At 40.7% G+C, this 12304-nt stretch overlaps 1 pseudogene; it reads right to left on the minus strand.

The window, feature by feature from the left end:
• Positions 1-1299: 1299 nt before the first annotated feature.
• Positions 1300-2321, minus strand: LOC100960816 (annotated as a pseudogene).
• Positions 2322-12304: the final 9983 nt, after the last annotated feature.

The raw sequence follows: 12304 nt of genomic DNA on the forward strand, positions 1-12304 counted from the left end.
GTCCTTTAAATTTTCATCAGATCTTGTGCATATCTTGCCACCCTCTTCTGTAAACATTTATGGGGTTTTCTTCCTCAAGAAAGTAGGTGCTCATTAAAAGTAGGACCAGAGTTTTATCCAGCTTCTACTACCTGCACCTGGTGCTGAGCCAAGTTCCCCAGAGGTTTAATAACTGTTTGAGGGAACAAATAGATCAACCAACCAACCAACCAACCAACACTCCTGGTTGAGTGTATTAAATTCTTCTCCACCGCAGCCCCAGCTGTCTCCATGTAGCTCTTCTCTGTGCAGCAGGTAATACAACCCGGTTGAGCTCTGGTAATTCAGAAGCTGAGTCTCCATTCTGAAGAATCCCATGTATACACATTAAAACAAATTGGTGTGCCTTTTCTCCTATTAATCAATCTGCCTCATATCAGTGATTTTTCAGCAAACTTTAGGTGACCAAGAGCCTTGGTCTCTACAAGATTTTGACACTCAGAATTGTTTGTCTTCAGTATAAAAACAAACAAACAAACTAGTTCCTGCTTCTCCATGGTCACATAGGTTTTTTGTTTGTTTGTTTTGTTTTGTTTTTGTGTGTGTACACATTTAGGTTTATTGTAACAAAGCAACTTGTACACTTTTAACGTTTAAAACTGAGCATCATCTTTCCTTTCCAGTGAAACAAAAAGAAAATTTAAAAATAAACAGAACAAAATTACAATAGAGAATGTCAATTCCAAATAAGATCCTACAGGTTCTGCTGACTCTCCCATTTGAGTGGCAGGGCTCAAGGCATCATTAGGAGAGAATTTATTTTAAAAGTGTCATCTTAAACTGCAAAGATGTCCATTCAACATCACAATCAAACATGCCAAAGGAGAAGCCATGTTGTCAAAATGCCCACTTAACCCACCCAAACATCTCAAACCCACCCTCTGCTGACTTTCTATACCCCATTTTTTTAAGTTTTTTTTTTCTTCTTTAAACAAGAGAAAGTAAACAGATACATGTTGGTAAATGCTAACTGTCCATATTCACATAGAGACACAGTGTAGTCTCTGAGCCCAACATACAGACAAAGGAGGAAAAAGCTAGAATTCTATGCACTACTACACAGGGGCCTGGCACCCTCCGGTTTCCAGCAGAGTGAAGGGAGCAGGTTTTTCTTTTTTCCCACAGAGCTCGGTGGTGTTGATTTCATATAGTTTTGGTTGAGGCAGGAAGGGATAAAAATGAATTTGGAACAGAAACGAGTAGAGATTCTTTTCCCATTGTAGTCTGCTCAAGGTATTTCCCCCCAAAATAAGTTGAGAATCATGGTGTAGAGAAAAGAGACCTCAAGAACAGGGCGAATGAACACAAGAGGGGGAAAAAAAGACTGCAACTTGTTCCCAGGGACTGGAGAACATTTTTTAAAAGGTTGGAATCCATGAGTGTTCTGTTAGTCGTCTCGCCTTCGTCCTCCTCTCCTTCCTCCCCCTCATCATCACCTTCATCTTCACCTTCATCCTTGTCCCCTTCTTCATCAATATCTTCCACACCTCCTCCTCCTCCTCCTCCTTCTTTCGTCTTCTTCCTCCTCCTCTTCCTCTTCCTCTCCTTCTCCTTCTCCTTCTTCATCATCCATATCAGGAACCAAGTAGTACTGTAATTGATTTGGCCAAATATCATCTTTGATGACCTCTCCTAATTCATCTGCACCTGCATCAGAATGGTCAGTAAACCAGGTAAAGAAGCTCTCTGGTTCCTCATGCTGCCTCTTCCTGCTGGCTTTATTCTGTGTTTGACTGGAACGTTTCGTCAAATCCTTGCCAGATTTCCATTTGATTTCAGTGGACTTTGAAGATGGCTCACCACTCTCCTTCAGATGAAATTCTTTAGAGAGAACTTTATTTTCAAAGTAAGGGTTTTCATCAAAATAAAAATCTATTCCTTAACCTGATTTAATATCTTCAAATTCTGTCACTTCAACTCTGGTCAGATAATGCAGTGCCTCTTCATTCTCTTCCACAAGCAGCGTAGACACCTGTGGATGGCTGACAAATGTTCTTACCCCCAAATTGGGGATTTTGGTGATCATTTCCGACCTCTTCTGAAAAAATGGTTGGCGGAGTTTGTTATATTTCTATTCTACTCAAAATCTCCTCACTGGCTTGTTCATTAAGTCTGTTTATTTCATTTTGTACTTTATCAATATGTTCAATTGCTTCCTGCTGTTCTTTTTCTTTCTTTTTGGGCAATCCCTGAGAGCTCGAGGTGTCCTCCAGTCTGGGAGCAGTAGGCAGTCTTGGTTTCTTCTTCTGAGGTGGGAGTGGAGACTGGCGTCTGGGGACCATGTTGCCAGGAAATTCTGAGAACCTAACCACAGGTCTCCTAGCTCGGCAGAAAGAATCTCTGAAAACTGACAGTCACATAGTTTTAATTCCCTTTTTAGAGATGTAATGAATACTTACTACTGTAGTCATGGATGCTCAAATGCAAACCAAATGACAATCCACTTTTGACTCTGCTGCCTTTTCCTCACAGTCATGATGGGAATCGTTTCACCTACACACAGTAGTCACCGTCCAAGTCTGTCCAATCCTCATGCCACTGTTGTTAGTATAAAAAGAAAATCAAAGTCTCAGGGCCACCACCCTCCAACTTTTTATGCAAAAAAGGAGATGAAGGCCTCAGGCACCTGTGAAGAACTGGCCCCACAGATCGGTCATTAAAGAACTTCTTTGCTGACCTTCCATGAGCAAAGACATGTGAATCGTAACCATGTATAGCACCTAAAACTAAGTCTGCTGAATACACGCTAATAATGAATTGCAAGATTATCTTTACAGACAGCAGAACTGGAGACAAACAGAATCAGACATTCTTCCACCCACCCAAGGACATCGATATAACTAATTCTTCCTTCAGTCCCTTTTTCTCTTAACATTCCCGGTGTTTTAAGTAAACTGTAGATGTCCTGGGCCTGGAAAGAATGTAACCACTTTGCCTCATCAGCACCCACTCCCTCCCTCTTTCTGTGCTGAAGGTTCAGCTTCCTTTTCAACTTTGGCTTAATAAACCTCCACCAGTTGAGATTTTTGCCTGGGTCACTCTGTCCAACACGGGGCAAATTGAAAGGTTGGTGGCCACTGTATGCTCAGAGAATGCAGAGTTTCAGGCCAGGTTTAATGAATGGAAGAGAGAAAGAAACCCACTTAGGCAGGGCTGAAGATGGCATCCATGCAGAGGGCAGTTGGAGTCCCCTTTTAATATGGGGGCTAAAGGGTGGGGAAATTCCAGTGTCTACTGCAGATTTTTGTAGGTTAGGGCTTTCTGGCACAAAGTTTTGACGTGGGGCTAGCTAGACCCCTTGTGGTCTTTTGTTCCAGGAGTGGAGGAGGAGGGGAAGGGTTCCTGTGTGGCCTCCTTAGACCCCCAATAGAAATAATTAAAATAAAATCTCTTGCCTGTCAACACCAAAAGAGTCATCACCACCAAATGCAAAAAAAAAAAAAAAGAAAGAAAAAAGAAAAAAGAACTTTGAAGAACTACAAGTTGAGTCACAGACAATCCACTAAAGAGATTATAAAACAGAAAGCAATCTCACCATTTATATATCTAGACAGATATAATCTATTCCATGTAGGTTATTGTCTTTTCTCAAAAGAAAATAAAACTTTAATTTTAAGACAAGCAACTAGTTACAAGCTGGAGCCTGACGCCTAAGGTAAACACCCTCAGAGACAGAGAAACAGGGCACCCACCTCCACGGATCACGGATCACGTTTCAAAGACAAGGCTCCAAGGCCCCCAAGAAAGACATTCCTGGGAGGCAAAACTGTCAAGAGGCTCATTTAGCTTTTAAAGAGATTTACCTGGATGTCAAACAGACAAAGTATTTACAATTCCAAGCTCTCCAGAGGTTCTGCTAAAAGAAAAGGGAAGTGGAAATATCTCTTTTTTGGAAACCAGGAAAGATTTTAAATTCTTTTTTTTTTTTTTTCTGGTGTGCGTTTGGGGAATAGTTTATTTGTTTGTTTTCTTTAAGATTTGTAGACCTGTAGGTTGTTAGCCCGTTCTCATTTATCCTGTCCCTGTGTCTGGTCTGTGCCTCACATGGCTTGTGGTTCTTCCTATCCTTCCCATTATGGGTTAGTTAGTCCCTTAGGAAGCCTGTGACTTTTAACACTGCTCTCCCACCAACTCCCCAACTCCCTTCCACACAGCTCTGGGAAGACATGATGTGATTGTTTAGCTCTTGGATAACTCAGTATCCAAATAACCCAGGTTCCTACCCATCAGTTTTACTGCCTTTGACCAGGCAGCCTTAACACAAAGCTTCTAAACTTCAAATTGTACTCCGTCACCTAGGGACCTGATTAAAAATGTAAGCTCTAACTCAAGAGGTCAGCAGTGGACCCAAATTTCTACATATCTAAGAAGTTCCCCAGTGATGCGATGCAACCTTGCTTTGAATAGGAAGGCCTGGGGGATGACTCAGCTCTTCCTGAGGCCCAGAAATGTCCTTGTTTATCTGTCTCTCATATAGCTGATTTTCCTTGTGCAGTCTGCGACTATTAATTTATTAACTTACTTGGCAATAGTTATTAAATGCATACTGTATGATAAGCATTCCTTAGGCAGGCTCTCTTCCCCCTCCCCCCGCCACTCTGCTGTGGCTAGCGTTGCTATCCCTTCAAACATGGAACTGCAACTCTGATCAGCTTCTTCCCAAACCCTGCAGCTGATTCTCCATCTTTCTCCAGCTTGTGCCTAAGATGATGTATTTGTTTTCCATCTGAATTTGCCAGGACAGTTCACACTGTAAATGTTTTCTCCCTTTGTCTTTCCATGAAAATTAATTACAAGTTGGAACATGTCCTTTGTGAGAAGACATGTCCTGGCTTTTTTATTTGGAAAATATGGGGACAGAGTATAACACCTTTGGCTACTATTCTCTGTCCCTTTCAGCCCACAGCTGTCATCACAGCTTCTGGCTCCATGATGAACGTTTCTCTGCTTTGCAGTCTGTGGCTCTGATCCTGCTTGCCAGGGGCAGAGATAGATGAGGGCTTCCAAGAGCTCTTCAGCACCAGCCTTCTCAGATTTTGTGACTCCTTGTGACAGGCTTGGGGCTTGGAATGTGGGCTGGGGGGTGGGGTTCCCTGGGAGGACCGTTGAGCTGTGTCTGCCAGCTGATTGAGTGCCCCCAGGGAAGACACCCTCAGTGACCAGCAGGCCCGTGGTAATGAACAACAGTGATTGGTGCTGAGAACTAACCCCTGCCTTCCTCTCCCCTCACAAGTGCCACATGATCTAATCTTGAAAATTACTTTTAAAATGTTTTCTTTTGATCTTCCAAATCACTGTAAACGCTCTCCAATTGGCATCAATTAACATCAAAGTGATTACTTCTGAGCTTCTGAGAAGATGTCAAGGTTGCAGGCAGCCCCTTTCTGAGGCTTTACTTCTTTGCAGCTACTGCTTCAAATGGGTGAGATGGCGCAGGTCTGCCTGTATATTTGGTGTTGGTCTGGGGAGCACAGCCCAGCCAGGTAATGGCAGCTTGCTCTTCAGCCCAAAACAGCACAGAGGAGGCCCCAGGGTTCAGTTTTTGCCATCCCCTCTCACAAAAACTGCCCATGTCTCCCCGCTATGCACAGGCAATAGTCACAATGGATTCTGTCCCCAACATCCCTTTCTAGCCTATCTCTTGCCGTTTCTCCCTGCATGCTATGGTTATCCCCTGTTAGTGGGATGGATACTTTGCTTATGTTGTTTTGAACAATCTCCTTTTTTTTTGCTGTTTTTGGCCGGGGCTGGGTTTGAACCTGCCACGTCCGACATATGGGGCCGGCACCCTACTCCTTTGAGGCACAAGCACTGCCAGAACAATCTTCTTTTTAACTCATCAGGGAGGCCCTCCAGACAGACTTGCTTACTGTTTTTAGTTCTCCCAGAGCTTTTGCTCATGGTACCAGCACTGCACATTTACAGGTCACACTCCCACTGTGGTTAGCTCTACGTTAGTGCTTTCTCTCTCTCACTATACGTTTGTTGGGGGGTTGTTTGTGTATCTACAGTCTCTAGATGGTATCAATCTTTGTATTCCCCGTGTGTAACACTATACCCAGTGCAAAGCAAGCGCTCACGAATCATTAGTCAAACTCACAAAAGTGTCATTATTCACATGTGGGAGTGCTGAAAATTCTGACAGCAAGGTGCCCAGAGGAGAGTGAAAGGTTTCAGGTAAAGTCAGTGTTGCGATATTGTGATGTCAGTTACAATTAATCGGGGAAGCACTGCTGCCCATTACAGACCCTTACTGTCACCCAACTCATGAGAATCGAGATAATTAGAGTTTCCATGCCAATCTAAGGTCTAGAAAAAAGGTTTCATGTTACCATATATGCACATGCCCATCTGAATCCCACACAGAAGGGGCCTGGCTTTTCAGAGCCCTGCCCATCCACCACTAAGGCAGAGCTGAAATGGCTTCGCATCCAGAGTTCTCTTGACGAAAGCCTGTCAACACCAAAACCCTTGCAATACAATTAGTTCTTGACCCACCAGGAACTATTTCTTCTCCTCAAATTAAGTGATTGTTAATTTCCCTGAATTCACTTAAAGTTTCAAAATTTCAAGGGATTCGAAACAGAAACACAATGCCTATGGCCTGAATTAACAGTGTCTGAGCTTGACTTTTTACGAGCTTTTATTTGACTAAATTATGCACATCATAAAGCCTGTTTTGCAATAAATTATTCACCAGTGCTTTCAATTGCTCACGCTAAATAGCTACTCTATGTAAAAGAAGAATTGTTGTTTTGAACTTCTTCATTACCGTCTAAGCCAGATATTCTCATCATTTCTCTATAAACCTGCAATCAACTAGGAACTTAGTCACCTTGGAGTTCTTGGCAACAATTCATCCTCCTCTCACACATTTCTAAGCACAGTCCTGGACCTGGAAAAATGTGCATTTCATCTGCACAAGATCCCGAAGCAATAGATATTATATTATCCCCACTTGACAGACGAGCTAACTGACACTGGAAGGATGTCAGCAGAATCAGGATTTATACCGAGGTATCTCAGACACAAATCATGCACACTGCCTGCAGGAAAGAGTGTTGTCAAGGCTTCACTGAAGATTGCTATTGTGTTACTGGATCTTTGGCAGGGGAGAGAAACTTTGGCTCAATGATAACATGTCTAAAGCCTCCTGTAAAACCAATTTTATCTCCAGTAAAAACTTTGCCTACTCCTTTTCCCATTTATGCTAATAGCTCTTTCTCCTTTAATTGAGTCACACTTGAAACCTCAATGTCGTCTTCTGGCCTTCCCGCCATCCCTTGATGCAATTTGTCACCCAATATCGACTCTTTAGGGCAGTCTCTCACATTGACCCTGCATCCCTCAAACGGGCAGCTCCACAGTGGTGTCCTCAAGTCATTTTCTTAATAAAATACCACCAGTGATTTTTTAGTCTCTTTGGGATCCAGTCTGAGGACTTTCGAGGTCTGGAAGGATCTGATGTCAAGCTGTCCCTTCACAGTCCCTCTTTCTCCCCAGCCACTGCCCAGCACCCAGGGCAGCCACTTGGGCAGGAAGTTCAAGGACATGAGTGTTGTGCTTAGACTTTTCCTGCATTTCTGATTAAATTTTCCAATAGCCCTGTGACGTAGACACTATTACTATCATCATTTTGAAGATGAGGAAACCGAGGCCTGAGGTTAGTTATTAAGAAAAGGTATCAGTGCACCTCAAGGGCCATTCAGACGATAAAGCACTAGGCTGGCGAAAGGAAAGCCGCTCTGCTTCCAGTATGCTTTTGGCTAATGCTGTCTTACAAGTTTAAAATGAACCTGCTGTTTGCAGGTTCACAGCTGCTGGACACAAGATTAGAAAATGACTCCAGCCAGGCCTGAGGACTTGCACAGAGCTTGCTTTATGCCAACAACTCACTTTACCCCTTCGCTTTATAAGCTACTCGATTAGCAGAGGAGAGGAGATGATCTTTGAGACAACAGTCCACGTCTCCTTAGGCTGCTGGCATTTGAACAAACCACCTTTCCTTCACCAAACCTGCCTATCACCCCTTACCTCTTGTGTCCAGCTCTTGGGTACTGGACAGCTGAATCTGTGTTCAGCAGGAAAGGTAGAACTGGGTCGGAACAAAGCCTTCTCGCTGACTTGCCATTCTCTGCATCACACCACTTCTTTCAAGTTTGGGATTTTCTCCCCAGCTTCTCATCAGACCCTACACATTGCTGCCTCTGTGTCTCTGCCCTGGTACATATTCTAATTTGGAATTCCTTCCTCCTCTTAACCTGCACAAATTCATGCACACATTTATCATTCATTGTTATTTTCATTTAATAAACACAGGATTTTTAAACTTAAAATGTTTTATTGTGAGATATTTCAACGATTATGCTTTACATTTTTTAAAAATAAATTTTTGCCAATTAAAGTATGCACTATATTATACACAGTTGAAATCTTTGTCAAAACTTAATATGCTGATATATTTTCCTGAGATAATTTTATTAAAAATAAAATGTACCCTTGCTGGATGCCATAGCGCAATGTGCCAACCCCACACACCAGGGGCCGTGAGTTTGAACCTTGTGTGAAGCTGATTAACACACACACACACACAAAAAAAAAAAAAAAAAAAGAAGAAGAAGAAGAAGAAGAAAGAAAGAAAAAAGATCCTAAACCTATTCTTCTTTTCTTCCCTATCCCAGAAAGAGTCAATATCATGAACTTAGTTTTCATTATTGCTAGGCGTGTTTTTATAAACTTACTGTGTATGCACATGTAAAAACCAATACACAGTGAGTTTGCACATATTCAGACTATAATCATATCATTTGACAACTCTTTTTTTCACTAAATATTTTATCTTTGAAATCATTTTTTCTATGTTGAAACAGGCAACTCTAGTATATTTACTTTAATTTTTATTACTATTATATTTTATGTTATAATTCGTTTTTTGTTTTTGAAACAGAGTCTTACTTGGTCATCCTTGGTAGAGTGGCATGGTATCTTAGCTCACAGCAACCTCAAACTCTTGGGCTTAAGCAATTCTCTTGCCTCAGCCTCCCAAGTAGCTGAGACTACATGAGCCCGCCACAATGCCCACCTATTTTTTTTTTTAGATGGGGTGTTGCTCTGGCTCAGGCTGGTCTCAAACTAGGAGCTCAGGCAATCCACCCCTCTCAGCCTCCCAAGTGCTGGGATTACAGGTGTGAGCTACTGCACCTGACTTGATAATTCATTTTTTTTCTATTTTTGTGTTAATAGACACTTAAATTACTTCCAATCTTTTGTTTTTACAAATGATTTTTTAATTACTATCCTTAGACCATTATCCACGTGTACAAATACAAATTATTTTAAGATAAAATGTAGTCCTTTGTTGAAGAGGACACACTTCTGTTAACTTCCGGTTATTGCCAAAAAACTCTCCAAAGTGTTGCCACCCAGTCAAGTTCATCTTCCCACTGCCCAAAAGAAAGACAATATCCAGAGACAGCAGACAGCAGGGTTTATAGCAGAGAAAGGCTTTATTCTATATAGTACTAAGTGGGAAGATGGGAGTAGTTTCTCAAATATGCCTCCCCAATAATTGGGACTAGGTTTTTAAAACCAGTTTGGTGGGCTTAGGATTAGGCAATCAGAGTCTGCTAATTGGTTGGCTTTAGGGTGGAATCATCATTCTTTTAGTATGGGCTGTTGTGTAGGTAAGTCACTAGAATGCAGAGCCTTGAGTGAAGGCTCCAAGATCAATTGAGTAACTTCTTTGGCCTGGGTGACTCAGTCATTCCACTGAAAAGCAGGACCCAGAAGACTTCTCAAAACCTAACTCTATGTACTGAACAGGTGAACTTATTTATGGAGAAGAGTTAAGAATCTTTACAGGTACCAGCTGTTTCCTCTATAGTACCAATTACAGATAAACTCGCAAACAAGGGGATAGTCACTATTACCAAGCAAATGAGAGGATAGTGGCTAATTGTCATCCTTTCTTTTTAGCTAATCTTGCTCACTCATAGCTTGTGGGGGCCCTTACTCCACTTCTGTCCTTTCACCCCGCCATCAGGCTGTAAGGGCAGTTTCAATCTCCACTGGGCTTTTACCTGAGGTGCAGGTAATGAAAAGAGAAAGTGCTGATAACCACTCTGACTTCATCAAGCTGACACAGGGGATAGTCGGGGTTGGGCCCAGGGTAAAAGAGATGAAACCATTTGGCAGCCACCACCTGCAAATATCCACGAGTGCTGGGTTTCGAGTCTGAGGTTTGCATGTTGAGAACATTAGTATTCTTATTTACAGCCTAAAAGAACAGTGGACCACAGGACAGATAATACTTAGCTTTAAGAGCCCCTCTAGAACTCATATGGACTTTGAGGCAATCCAAGTGAGTATTTTAGAAAATCAATTAACTGTGGGGCCACTTGTGGGGCTCTGTTACAGCCATACCTCTTATTGGAAAAGTTTTCTACTCATGTTTTAACTTCTCCTGCAGTATCAGTAGGTAGCATCTAATACTATGCAGACTCCCTCTTATTTAGTCAACAGGAAAGCTAGCACTGCCTGATTATCTAGAGGTGCCTAGACCTAGCAAGTTGAGTGATCTTTGGTGAGTCCCAAGACTTAAGCAGTCTCTTTGTCTGTCTGTCTGCCTGTCTTTCTCTTTCTTTCTTTCTTTCTTTTCTTTTCTTTTCTTTTCTTTCTTTTCTTTTCTTTCTTTCTCTCTTTTCTTTCTTCTTTCCTTCCTTCCTTTCTTCCTTTTTTTTATAGTAAGTCCTAGAGTCAGAGGAGATTTCTAGTCATGTGTCTGTTGGCATATACTCTACAGCGAGAGGGACTAGCATTTCCAGTAAGGTTAAAAGTGTTATTTCTGTGGTAGCCATCCCAAAATACATAAAAAAAATGGTTTGGGGGTAAATATTTCTTTTTTTTCAGTTCCCAAATTTGAAATAAAAAGGTTTTAAATATTAAAACTTGAAATTTTATCTTATGATTAAACAGTAGTAAAGAAAACCTGACTACTTTTTATCATTCTGTATCTTTCAACTCATCTATCAACAAATCTGTTAAAAACAGCTGGGTCTCATTCCATGCACTGGCATTGCAGACCAGGCTAGAATCTAATATAGGTAGATCACAGTTTTTCATTTTTGAATCATATCTTTCTCTCTCTAGTTTCTCATGTCATTAAAGACAAATAATAACAGGACTAATTTACTTGCCAAAATAAATTTTGCTCTCAGTATACCAGGCCTGATTATTTGCATAAAGTGCAGTAAGAATAATTATTAACCACATGATAGGCTTTTCTATAAGGATCACCTGTGCCATTAGATACTTGTATTCATTGCATAAACTCCTCTTTTCTTGAGGTCCTAAAATGACTTAAGTTTCCTGGACCTATTAGGACGCGATATCCTTTACTCTTCACAGATCAGGAAAAGTTATTGATGAGTTTTCTGGCCAATTTTTCCAACAGGCTTTCTATTGGCCTTATAAAGTCAGCTTTAATTTCTTAATATAGTCTGAACACCTCTGAAAATATGTCATTCGAATCAAAGTCTTGGCAAAATAAGCAGGATCTTTCATTGTGTTTAACAAGAAAACAAATGCATATTGAACTTAAGCAAATAAGTATCTTGCCATAAATTAAGAATACTTACAAATGATTTTCAAATTCTGGGGATTTCAAGTAGAGAGAAAAATAAATTTTTCAATTTTTGCTTACAAGTATACACTTTGTTTTAAGGTATAAATAGCTCAAAAGACAGAAAATCATTGTCCTTACTTCTTAAAAATAACATAGAAAGAATCAGCAATGTTTTGAACAAAAAGTCATAGAAATTAGTTCAGCCTCATGTAATTTCTGTTCTATTTCAGGTTGAGTTAGCAATACTCATGGACATGTCAGTTTCTAATTAAAGTCTGGAAGTTTGCCTTGTTTTAATCCAGTGGTATAATGTGCAAAGCTATGAGAAATCTCTATTTGGAAGAATTTGTCAGTCTTTTCCATGACTTTCCTTGAAGGACAAACTTCGGACTTAGCCAGTTCAAAAAAAAAAAAAAAACACTTTCTGAAATGATTGATGATTTAAAATGAAATATAATTGTCTACAAATGATGGAAGTCTTAGAATAGCCATGGTTATAGAGACAATTAGCAAACAAAGTTGGTCATTTTTATGGCATACTACAGTGGCATGATAAGCGTAATTATTACTATGACATATTATACCAAGACATATCAGTATTGTACAATGTTGGAATATATATTAATAACATGTACATACAAA

This window comes from Otolemur garnettii, unplaced genomic scaffold (assembly GCF_000181295.1).
Source record: "Otolemur garnettii isolate 467f Iridium unplaced genomic scaffold, OtoGar3 scaffold00001, whole genome shotgun sequence".
Taxonomy (NCBI): Eukaryota; Metazoa; Chordata; class Mammalia; order Primates; family Galagidae; genus Otolemur; species Otolemur garnettii.